Source organism: Pristiophorus japonicus, chromosome 1, assembly GCF_044704955.1.
Source record: "Pristiophorus japonicus isolate sPriJap1 chromosome 1, sPriJap1.hap1, whole genome shotgun sequence".
Taxonomy (NCBI): Eukaryota; Metazoa; Chordata; class Chondrichthyes; family Pristiophoridae; genus Pristiophorus; species Pristiophorus japonicus.
The window spans coordinates 349,913,909-349,926,466 of NC_091977.1; the positions used below are offsets into that span (position 1 = coordinate 349,913,909).

A 12,558-nucleotide genomic window follows, 5' to 3' on the forward strand; every position below is an offset into this window, starting at 1 on the left:
TTGGCGAAATTTCTGACCATTACTTGATCTCCAACCTTCCACTCGTGGTGCTTCTGAGGCTCAAACAATAAACGATTTCTACGATGTTACTGGCAGCCTGCCAATGGATCTGTTTGAGATGTTCAAACAGATTCTTAACAAACCTTTCCTGGTTCACCTCTCTCAACTGACCTTCCATGAGAACCAGTGCCAGTATATGGCTGGGTGTCCTCATGACCCTGCCAGTCACGAGCTCATGTGGGGGATACCCTATGCTTCTAGACGGGCTGGCTCGGACCCCCATCAGAATTAACGGCAAAACCTCCACCCATTTTCTAGTTGAGTCTCCTGTCTCCTTCCGTAACCTTTCCTTGATGGTCCTATTATCCACTCTGCAATCCCCGATGACTGCGGGTTGTGGGCAACGTGCCATTTACCCTCTACACCTAGCATCTTCAGAATCGCCTGCATGACTGCCCCTGTGAAGTGGCTCCTCTGATCGGGCTCCACATACTGTGGTAACCCCCACCTAGAGAACACTTCTCTCACTAGAATCCTTGCGGTCCCCAAAGCTGTGGCTGTTCAGCAAGGGAAGGCTTCTACCCATTGAGAGAACACATCTCCCAGGACCAGGCAATACTTGTAACCCCCGGCACGGTGAGCGGCGGTCCGATATAATCCACCTGTATGGACTGCCATGGTCCCTCCACTCTCCTAGTGTGGCCCATGGATACCTTCCTTTTCTGGGGGGTCAGGATTGTTTGCAGCACACACCAAGCAATCTGCGCAGAAGTCACGGACATCCTCCCTCAGTTGTGGCCACCACCCTGCCTGTTCCACACGTTGCCAGGTGGTCCCCGGCCCGGGGTACCCTGATCCTGGACCCACGTGGGCCAACTGAAGGAATTCTCTCCGGTGCTGCTGCGGACCTACCCACTGTTCCCCTCTGAAAACCATCCCTTCCTTTACCGTAATACCTGCCACTCCGTATGGACCCTCTACCTTAACTCCCTTAGTCAGCGTCTCCAGAACAGTCTTTAGGATGGGATCCTTAGGTCTGGGGCCAATGCTACCCCTGCACACCCTTGTGTCCCACCTCTGTCTCTAATCACTGCTACCGGACTCGACCCATATGGATCCCAAAATATGCCCGTTTGAGCAACTTCTTTGGCCAGTACGTCAGCCTGCTGATTGCCTTCCGCATGGGGTTCTGTCTTCCAATGGGCCTTGACTTTGTGGATATAGAAATCCCCCTGGGTTCCTATCGATGTTATGGTCTGTCACAACAATGGTTTGGTTGCTAGGGGTTTCCCGTCTGCAGATGTGAAACCGCGACGAGACAAATGGCTAAATATTCTGTACACGAATTGCAAGTGAACATGCTGTCCGAGCAAATCGTGTAGGGTGTAGGGAACTCTTCAGGGTGGGTAACCACATACACCACCGCCAATAGTTCAGCGTGCTGGGCGCTCGTGGTGCTCGGGAGTTTAATGGCCTTGGCAATGCCTGCCTTTGGGTCAAAAATCCTGCATCCAGTGAGTCGCTCCCCTGTCACCACTGTACTCGACCCGTCTACATAGATCTCGCGGCCCGAGGGATGGATCCCAGCCCGAAACCCTATGCTTACATCCCATACTCCTTCAACAGAACATTTGTTGAGCCACCCCTGAGTAGATCAAATTCGCTGCGAGCTTGGGCTCACAGAGGCCTTTCACACTCAAATTCATCTGAGAGAGCAATAAAGTCCAGCAAGCAATGTGTGCACTGCTCACCGTGCCGTCCTTTATCCTCCCATCCAGAAGTATCTGAGTGGGTGTATGATGGGTTAAGAGAGTTATTGGGGACGCTCCCATGAAGATTTGTGATCTCTTCACGGCCCAATGTGTGGCAAGCAGGTGCCTCTCACAATTGGAGTACCCCCTCTCTACATCACTGAGGATTCTTGATGAGTATACCACAGGCCTCAGCTTGCCATGCTGCTCCTGGAGCAGCACTGCACTTAAACTGTCCCCTGTGGCAGCTACCTCCAAAAAGAACTCCTCTCCCCCATCAATCGCTCCTAAAGCCGGTGGGGTCTGCAGATCTCTCTTCAGACGACTAAAAGCTGCCATGCAGTCCTCATCCCACTCCCAGCCCGCTCCCTTGTGGAGGAGCTGGAGTAAGGGGCTGCCGTAGCAGCATAGTCCTCTATGAAATCCCTGCAGTACCCTGTGAGTCCCAGGAAGGATCTTACCCCCCGTTACCGTGGCTCCTGTACCGCCTTCCTCCTCGCCTCATCGATGGCCCTCTCCCCAGCACGTACGGTCAGCTCGAGGAATTTTACTTCCTGCTGGCCGATCTGTGCTTTCCTGGGATTAACCTTGAATCCAGCTTTCTTTAACAGACTCAGCAGCTCAGCCAGCAGTGGGCCATGCTCCTCCCCCTCTTTGGAGAACAAAAGCAGATCGTCCACACACTGCACAAGCTGCTGCGGTCTGCTGAACCCTTTTTGGCCATACATTGGTGGAAAATAGAAGGACTATTATGAAACCATTGGGGAAGGCAGGTCCATGTGTACTGCTGACCCTTGAAAGTGAATGCGAACTTATATTGGTCCTCCCTTCTGAGAGGGATAGACCAGAATCCGTTCAAAATGTCCAGCACGTGAATGTTTTTGCGGATGCTGGGATACTCCCGATCAGGTCGGCTACGCCTGCGACGGTGGGGGCACAGCCTGGGATGTTCTTGTTAAAAACCCGATAGTCCACAGTGGCTCTCCACGAATTGTCCGGTTTCCTAATCGGTCAAATCGGAGAGTTCACATGGATCGCTATAGGTCTCAACACAACCTGCTCAACCAGTGATAGCAATGCCGTCAAAATCCGCCTCTGCCTCTCTGGGGAAGTTGTACTGTTTCTGTGGTCGGGCCATGGAGTCTCCTTCTACTCTGACCTCCACCCTGCTACCCTCCCGCAGTCGTGCTTGTGTGTAGTGAATGCCTCGAGGTTGGCTCGCACATCCGCCCTGCACTCCGCCGAGGTAGAAGTGACCAAAAGGAACTACCCTTGGGCTTCATCGTACACACTGTTCCCTTGCCTTGCTTCCCTGGTATAACTAACTCCTCCTTCTCCTTTCCCACGCATACTGCCCCCCAAAGACAGTGATTCCGGAAATCCACCAATATCTTGTGGGCCAGTATGAAGTCTGCATCCAAAATGCCTACTCCCTCCCGCTCCTGCCGCATCAGGACACATTTCCACTCCGTATGAAGTGTACCCAGATCGATGGCTAGTGGGATGGAGAAAGACCCCATTCGTTCGTTCCTGGTGAACCCTACTTAGTTATATGGGACCCCGTTCGATAGAGGTGATGTGGCCGGGTTATCCACATGGACAACAGTGCTTGAAGCTCCAGTGTCCAGCAGATAGGTTCCTTGCACCTTCTCCACCCCCATTTTCATGCACGGTCTTTTCCAAGCATCATAACTTAGTGGGCACAGGTAAACAGGCTGAGAAGCCCCTAGTCATGGATCGGGATTGTTTGGGGCGGATGGGAGTACGCTGCCTGCTGAAACGTCCACCCTACCCTGCCCTGCCGGAAAGACTGCGCGGAGAGCAGTCACTAATACTGCGAATGGATCAGTGCTGCTTCCCACCACAGCTGCGGCTTTCCGCGCTGGTGCTGGAGGATCCCCTTTCCCGCTCCCTTTGTCAGGGACTGGGCAGTCTCTCCTCCAGTGCCCTTTACTCCCGCACCCATAACAACCCTGAGTTAACCTCTTCCTGGCGCCACTCTCTCTTAACGTTGCCTCCACTAGACTTTAACTCGTGCACTCTGCCCTTTGGTTTCTCATCCTCACCCCTACCATTCTTAAAAGAGAGAGTTAACTACCGGATCACACTCTCTTCTGTGGTCTGGGGATCCCTGGAATCGAACCACCCCTCTGCTTTGGTCTTGAGCCTGGGCAGGCTGTTCGCCACCAGGGTCCTCAGCCAATGAGCCCTAGGCTCCCCCTGCAGCTGTGTCTGGTCGGGCACCCCGGCACAGGCACTCCGGTAGACGGGCCAAAGTCTGTCCGCGAAAGCCTGCGGTGCCTCCCCAGCTAACTGCAGTGTTCTTTCCACTCGGGAGAAGGGACTTCCATCATTGAGGCCCATAGCCTCTAGGATATCATCCTTTATCCCCTCTAATGTACCCTGCCCCCTCTTGCTACCCGCTGAGAGCGATTGGTACAACCTACTCTCCAGGGAAAATAAAAGTCATTTGGCTGCCTCAGCTTCATTACAATTATTAATCCCCCCCACCTGCTCCACATCCGTAAAATGGACAGATGGGTCCTCTTTGCTGGTCAGTTTGGTCAGGTTAGAGACCATTGCCTGCAGCTGGGATGTCGTATACGGGACCACGAAGTCACTCTGCAGTGGTCCTTGCTCTTGACTGCCTATGGGCGTATCGTATTTCCGCTTCCGGACAGGGCACATAGGTCCTGTTCCCGGCACTTCGGGCAGTGGTCGAGCATCCTCCTGTGCCTCACAGTCCTCCTTATCTTCTTCATCTACCTGGGCCATTCCCGGAGCTACCAAGCAGACCATCCCTTTGGCCTTAGATAAAGCATCGGTTAAATTCCGGATCTGCTCCTGGCAAGGACCATGATGACCCGTATCTAACCCTCCAGTGTTGGCCACTCTGTATGCCACCTGAATATCCTTCAACTGCTCTTCCAGCACCTTTCCCTCACGTGACAAGCGAGCGTTCTCCTCCCTAACCACCCTCTCGTTCCCCTTTGCCTCAGTTACCTGGCATTGCAGAAACTCCTTATGCTTACGGAACGTTTTCTCTTGGCTTATTCTTCCCAGCTTCTCATCCCTTAGCTCCGTGCATAACCTGCCCCCTACTACAGCCCTTGCGTCTGACTGTGCCTCGGACTCCCTGAGCTCTGCCTCTAACTTACCAACCTACTCATCTAGCAGTTGGACTTGTCCTTGTAGACAGACGAGCCATATTGCCTTTTCAATACTGCACCGATGCTCCTAGTCCTCTGTTCATTCTGCTGCTGCGTCCACTGGACGCTCAGCACGCAACAAGCCTAGCACCCATTTCATAGTGATGTTAACCTTCTTAAATACATATGAAGAAATCCCTTCCTCCATTTGAGATCTTTCACCAGAAGCGCTGTTCATGACTGTTTACATTCCTTTAAACCAGGTCCCTTCGTGGTCGCCAAGAGATGTAAGCGGTTTTGATCCTAGCCCAAATGCTAGACGGACAGTTTGAATCGCCCCTGCCTTACGAAAATTCTATACCCGGTGATTATTATTCAGAGTGTAAATAGAATAAGTCACGGACAGGAATGCTTCGGTGAAAAATCGTACTTATATTTATTTGGTCTAACATACACTGGCTAAAACATGCACTACTAAACAAAATCACTGTCTCTCTGGAGAATAAGATCCAGGTTACAAACAACAAACATACAGTACAGAACTGAGGACCTGTAACATGCAGTAATTCCCTTGTTGCTATGGTGGATTCTAACTCCACCCCTACCAACCAGTCGCAGCCCCTTCGCCTGGCTAAACCAAACAAAGCTTCTTCCCCAGAAAAGCCCCGAAAAACTTCACTTCTGAGAAAACCCTGAGCCCTTACACCTCACCCAGCTCGCCTGGGATATCTGGTTACCGGCTTGGGACACTCGCGACCATGCTCACCACCACACACAGTCGGTCTCGATCGCTCAGCTCAGCTTTGGGAAGTCACTGCCTGGAGGCCGTACCCTGTGAGGGGTATGTGGTTCTCTGTCTCAGCGGCTTCTTCTGTGGAACTGCGGCTTCCTCCTCTGGTACTTTTTGTTACGTCGAGAGCGAGAGGGAGAAGGGGTAGCGAAATGGTGGGAAAGCGTCTATCTTTAGAGGAGTCTTGCTACCCCTATCTTTCCCGCCAATCTTTAAAACCCTTTTGTTTCTAAGCACTCCGATGCTTAGTCAGTGATGGGCCATCAGACCCATGTGTATTGGACTAATGGCCCTGAGTCTGGGACACATCTCGGTCATTATGTTGGGAAAAAAAAACTGGCACCGCTTTGGCTGGCTAGGTTAGTGGGTTCATTGTTCTGCTTCTCTTCTGAGATGGAAGTGAGAATTTCTTTTGCACATGGCCCCCTTCTTTTAGCTAGGACTGACGGGCGAACCTGTACATTGTGGATGACTGACAGTTCTTTTGTCACAGCCAACTGCCATGCAGTCTCTCTGCACAGGGTGATCCCATCACAGGGAAAAATACCCTCAGAAAATCCCATAAAGTCCACGAAATATTCTTGACTGAGTCCATTCTTTAAACAGAGACTTTGCGATCTTTTCAACTTGTAACGTTTCCGCTGCCCACCTTTGGCTCGTTTGCCGCGAGGGAGCTCCGCATAGAGCAATTGCTTCGGTAGTCTCGTGTCTGGCATGCGAACTATGTGGCCTGCCCAGCGAAGTTGATCGGGTGTGGTCAATGCTTCAATGCTGGGGATGTTAGCCTGGATGGACACTGATGTTGGTGCGCCTGTCCTCCCAGGGGATTTGCAGGATCTTGAGGAGACATCATTGGTGATATATCTCCAGCGACTTGAGGTGTCTTCTATATGTCATCCATGCCTCTGATCCATACAGGAGGGCGGGTATTACTGCAGCCCTGTAGAGCATGAGCTTGGTGGTAGATTTGAGGGCCTGGTCGAACAATCTTTTCCTCAGGCGGCCAAAGGCTGCACTGGTGCACTGGAGGCGATGTTCAATCTGCGCATCAATGTCTGCCTTTGTTGATAAGAGGCTCCCGAGGTATGGGAAATAGTCCACGTTGTCGAGAGCCGTGCCGTGAATCTTAATGACTGGGGGGCAGTGTTGTGCGGCGCGGACAGGCTGGTGGAAGACCTTTGTCTTATGGATGTTAAGCGTAAGGCCCATTCGTTCATATGTCTCGGTGAATATATCTTGGAGTTCAGCCTCAGAATGTACACAGACGCAGGCATCGTCCGCGTACTGCAGCTCAATGACAGAGATTGGGGTGATCTTGGACCTCGACTGGAGGTGGCGTAGGTTACACAGCTTCCCACTGGTTTTGTAGTTTAGTTCCACTCCAGCAGGGAGCTTGTTGATTGTGAGGTGGAGCATGGCAGCGAGGAAGATTGAAAAGAGAGTTGGAGCGATGACACAGCCCTGTTTGACCCCGGTCCGGACGTGGATTGGGTCTGTAATGGACCTGTTGGTTAGGATCACGGCCTGCATGTCGTTGTGAAGCAGGCGAAGGATGTTGACAAACTTTTGGGGGCATGCAAAACGGAGGAGGACGCTCCAAAAGCCCTGAGTGTCAAAGGCCATTGTAAGATCGAAAAAGGCCATGTATAAGGACTGGCGCTGCTCCCTGCATTTTTCCTGCAACTGTCGCGCTGCAAAGATCATATCTGTTGTGGCCCTTTTTGATTTTTGCCTTGGGTTTCTCTGCCCTCCACTTTTACTTTTCTTCTTTCTATCATTTGCTTCTGCCCCCATTCTACTTCCCTCTGTCTCCCTGCCTAGCTTCCCATCCTCCTGCCATATTAGTTTAACTCCTCTCCAACAGCACGAGCAAACACTCCCCCTGGGACATTGGTTCCGGTCCTGCCCAGGTGCAGACCGTCCGGTTTGTACTGGTCCCACTTCCCCAGAACCGGTTCCAATGTCCCAGAAATTTGAATCCCTCCCTTCTGCACCAATCCTCAAGCCACATATTCATCTGAGCTATCCTGCCATTCCTACTCTGACTAGCACGTGGCACTGGTAGCAATCCTGAGATTACTACCTTTGAGGTCCTATTTTTTAATTTAACTCCGAGCTCCCTAAATTCAGCGTGTAGGTCCTCATCCCGTTTTTTTACCGATATCGTTGGTCCCTATATGCACCACCACAGCTGGCTGTTCACCCTCTCCCTGCAGAATGCGCTGCAGCCGCTCCAAGACATCCTTGACCCTTGTACAAGGGAGGCAACATACCATCCTGGATTCTCGTTTGCGGCCGCAAAAACGCCTATCTATTCCCCTTACAATAGAATCCCCTATCACTATAGCTCTCCCACTCTTTTCCCTGCCCTCCTGTGCAGCAGAGCCACCCCTGGAGCCATGTACATGGCTGCTGCTGCCTTCTCCTAATGAGTCATCTCCCCCAACAGTACCCAAGGTGGTGTATCTGTTTTGGAGGGACATGACCGCAGGGGAGCCCTGCACTACCTTCCTTCCACTGCTCTTCCTGATGGTCACCCATTCCTTATCTGCCTGAGTAACCTTTACCTGCGGTGTGACCAACTCACTAAACTTGCTATTCACGACATCCTCAGCATCACAGATGCTCCAGAGTGAATCCATGCACAGCTCCAGTGCCGCAATGCGGTCTGTCAGGAGCTGCAGCTGGATGCACTTCCTCCTGCACACTTATTCGTCCGGGACACTGGAAGCGTCCCCATCTTCCCACATAGCACAGGAGGAGCATGACACGGGTCTGGGCTCTCCTGCCATGACTTAACCCTTAGATTACTTAATTTGGCAACAATGACAAGGTTTCTTACTGCTAAGAACAAGAAGATAAATAAAAATAAAACTGCTCACCACTCAACCAGCCAATCACTTACCCTCTTGGCTGTGACGTCACCCTTCGGTTACTTTTTACTTCTTTCTTACTTCTGACCCTGTTGCAGCTCGCTGCTCGACTGCCACTGCTCCCCGGACTCCCGCTGGGCCTTTATAGGCCACTCCTTGCTCCACAGTCAAAGGCAGAGTCTCGATTGAGGAGATCTTCAAAGTGCTCCTTCCAGCGGGCCCTGACAGCCTCAGTGTCCTTGACGAGTGTTTCCCTGTTCTTGGCCAAGAGTGGGGTAGGGCCTTGGGAGTTTGGACCGTAGGTGGCCTTGACTGCAATGAAGCATCCTCGCATATCGTGGCTGTCGGCCAGTTGTTGTATCTCCTGTGCTTTCTCCATCCACCACCTGTTCTTTAGGTCCCAGGTTTTTTGTTGGACCTCAGCTTTGAGCTGTCTGTAACATTGTTTTGCAGCTCCCGAGTTAGGTTGTTGCTTGAGGCTCAGAAATGCTCTGCGCTTACGGTCTATTAGTTCTTGAATCTCCTGATCATTTTCATCAAACCAGTCCTGGTGTTTTCTGGTTGAGTGACCAAGTATCTCTTCACAGGCACTGGTTATGGAAACCTGGAGGGCAGACCAAGCACTGTGGGCATTCAGCATCTCAGGGTCATCAAAGCATGCCAGATTAGCTGTGAGGCACTGGCTGTATAGGGCTCTCTTAGCTGGGTCTTTAAGTGCCCCGGCATTAACTTTTTTGCAGCACTGCTTCTGCTGTCCCCTCTGCTTTGGGCTATATTTATATTGATGATGGATCGGATTCGGCGCTGGTCCATCCAGCAGTTGTCAGCTCCTGTCCTGGCGCGCGTATTGATGCACAGATCCTTGCGATCCCTGGCTCAGACAATGACATAGTCGAGCAGGTGCCAATGTTTGGAGCAAGGGTGTTGCCACGATGCCTTGTATTTGTCCCTCTGGCGGAACAGGGTGTTGGTGATGAGGAGTTTGTGTTCTAGACATTTTGTCAGGAGTAGGGTACTGGTGGAGTTGGCTTTCCATACCCCCTCTCTGCCAATCACGCCTCCCCAGAGGGCTGTGTCTTTGCCGACCTTGGCATTAAAGTCACCTAGCAGGATCAATTTCTCGCCCGTGGAGTCGCGGGACTGGGATATCTCGAGGTTGGAATAAAAACCCTCTTTAGCCTCATCCATTGCATCAAGTGTTGGGGCGTACGCACTGATGACTGTGGCGCATTGGTTCCGGGATAGGGTAATACAGAGAGTCATGAGGCGTTCGTTAACCCCACAGGGGGAGTCTTTGAGGCGGTCGACCAGTTCATTTTTGACAGTGAAGCCAACTCCATGAAGGCGATGTTCTTCCTCTGGTTTTCCTTTCCAGAAAAAGGTGTAACCTCCACCTTATTCCTTGAGCTGGCCTTCTCCTGCCCGCCGGGTCTCGTTTAGGGTGGCGATGTCAATGTCAAAACGTCGAAGTTCCCGGGTAACTATGGCAGTGCGGCGTTCTGGCCTGTTGCTATTGGAGTTGCCCATGAGGGTCCTGATGTTCCAGGTCCCGAACTTCATATTAGCGAAGTGGAAGATGCCTGTGCGTGAGTTCTTTTAACGTGGGGTGGCCGCTGCACACCGGCAACCACACGGGCTTAGCTGAGCAAGGTCTTGGTCCAGTGGCAAGGGGGTCCAAAGTCGACTGGAGACTAGGCACAGCTGGATAAGCCTAATTGCCTACGGCGAGATGCTGGCTGCAAGCTTGGCGCCGAGTAGCGCCATTGATGGTAGATGGCCCGAGGCTTGCTTGGGGGGCAGGCATTAGGAAGGTCAGCTGACCGCAGGGGTTCTGAGGGATGTTTTGGAAAGTTTCTTCCAAGGTTAAAAATTTCCCCAAAGGTTTCCAAGTTGTTTTAAAAGTTTAAGAGTTGAAAAGTATTTCCGAATTATTAAAAATAAGTTACACAGGTTGATTGAAGGTTTAATAAATAGATAAAATTGATAAAGTTGATTAAAAAAGTGTAAAATGTAAATCAAATTGTTTAAAAGTTAGAAAAAAAAAGAAAAAGTTCTCCAAGTTGATTAAAAATTTAAGAGTTTTCCCAAATTGTTTAAGAAGTTTAAAAGTTGATTAAACGTTTAAAAAATTGAGACCCTTTGGCCGGTTCGACGCCGGTCCCAGAGTCCCTTCGGCCGGTTCATTGCAAGCCTCGGAGTCCCTTCGGGCGGTTCGATGCCGGCCCCGGGCAGAATGTTTCACAGTCGCCGAAGGAGATCCAGCCGGGAGGCCCAAGTCGCGAGACTGCAGTACAGGGCAGGACAGAGGGGCCCTGCTCCTGGGCTGGGTCTGTCCTCCGCTCCCAGGCTGTCCTCCGCTCCCGGGCTGTCCTCCGCTCCCGGGCAGCGTCTGTCCTCCACTCCCGGGCTGTCCTCCGCTCCCGGGCTGGGTCTGTCCGCTCCCGATGGGGGCCTGTCCTCCGCTCCCGGGCTGTCCTCCGCTCCCGGGCAGCGTCTGTCCTCCACTCCCGGGCTGTCCTCCGCTCCCGGGCTGGGTCTGTCCGCTCCCGATGGGGGCCTGTCCTCCGCTCCCGGGCTGTCCTCCGCTCCCGGGCAGCGTCTGTCCTCCACTCCCGGGCTGTCCTCCGCTCCCGGGCTGGGTCTGTCCGCTCCCGATGGGGGGCTGTCCTCCGCTCCTGGGCTGGGCCTGTCCTCCACTCTCAAACCCACAACCTTCTGACTCAGATAGAAGCGGGCCGGTGCGGGGTCCTTTCGGCCCGGGATAGAAGCGGGCCGGTGCGGGGTCCTTTTGGCACGGGATAGAAGCGGGCCCGGTATAGAACCGCCCGGTGCGGGGTCCTTTTGGCACGGGATAGAAGTGGCCCGGTGCGGTGTCCTTTCGGCCCAGGATAGAAGCAGGCTGGTGTGGGGTCCTTTCAGCATGGGATAGAAGTGGGCTGGTGCAGGGGTCCCTTCGGCCCGAGATAGAAGTCCTTTCGGCTAGTACTCTGATCCCACTCTGAGCCCATATGCCCGCTCCCCTGTGCGTGCAGCTTCAATGGACTCACATTGTTGACCCTCTCTTGGTCAGTGTCTCATTTAATGTCATGTGTGGTGCCTTGTGAGAAACACACATCTGTCCGTCAGGTAATCTGCTTTATAACGAAAAGCTACCCATCCACATATGACTGCACTGTATAATGGGTCCTGTCATCAGGCCATCGCAACACGACAAGGAAGGGTCACCAATGCAGGAAGACTGCCATTCAAAGACACTCACTTTACCTACTTGCAGGGTAGACCTTAAGGCGTGCACTTCAACCCTCTTTTTCCGAGGCCAAACATGGCAGAGTGCCACCCCTGAGATGACATGGTCATCAGTTACATTGTAGTACATTAAATGTCTTTTCCCGTGTTCCATGCCTCTTCTGACTCAGTTGCAGCGATGCGCCATTTATTTACATCTTCTAACTCTCGCTTATTCAGCCTGACATAATCTCATACCATCTGTGCAGTCACAATATGTGCCTAAATATGTTCCGCATGAAATGCTCTCAAAACTCTTGGCGGGTATCTCCACTGAGCCTTTACCATCTTTCGCTACTCATTGGTGCTTCCTCTACCACACCTTCCCTTCAACCGAGTCATATGGAGAAACATATCTGAACTCTTTCTGTGAGGGTTAAGGTCCATCACATTACTCTTTATGTGCTGTGAGGGTTATTCGATCTGTCAGATTTATTACATCTCTCAGAACAGAGATATGTCCGTGACCACAACAAAGCATGCTGGGTACAGGTATTTTGTGATTAAGCAGAACAGATGTTATTAAGTAATTCCCTTGCAGTACAAAGAAATAAAACTTAACAAGGCGATAGTGACAGTCTATTCGTTGAAACCTCAACGGTAGGCCACTAAGTCACTGCGGCCCTTGTTTCTTGCTGTGTTCTATTGACCGCAGTCCTTCCTCAGTTTCCTCTGCCCCTAACGTCAAACAGCTGTAACTTTATACCCTT

The 12,558-nt window shown here is 52.0% G+C and overlaps 1 protein-coding gene across 1 annotated transcript in view; it reads left to right on the forward strand.

The window, feature by feature from the left end:
- Positions 1 to 12,558, forward strand: part of amph (amphiphysin) — a 541,139-nt gene that overhangs the window by 380,959 nt on the left and 147,622 nt on the right. The window lies entirely within an intron of this gene.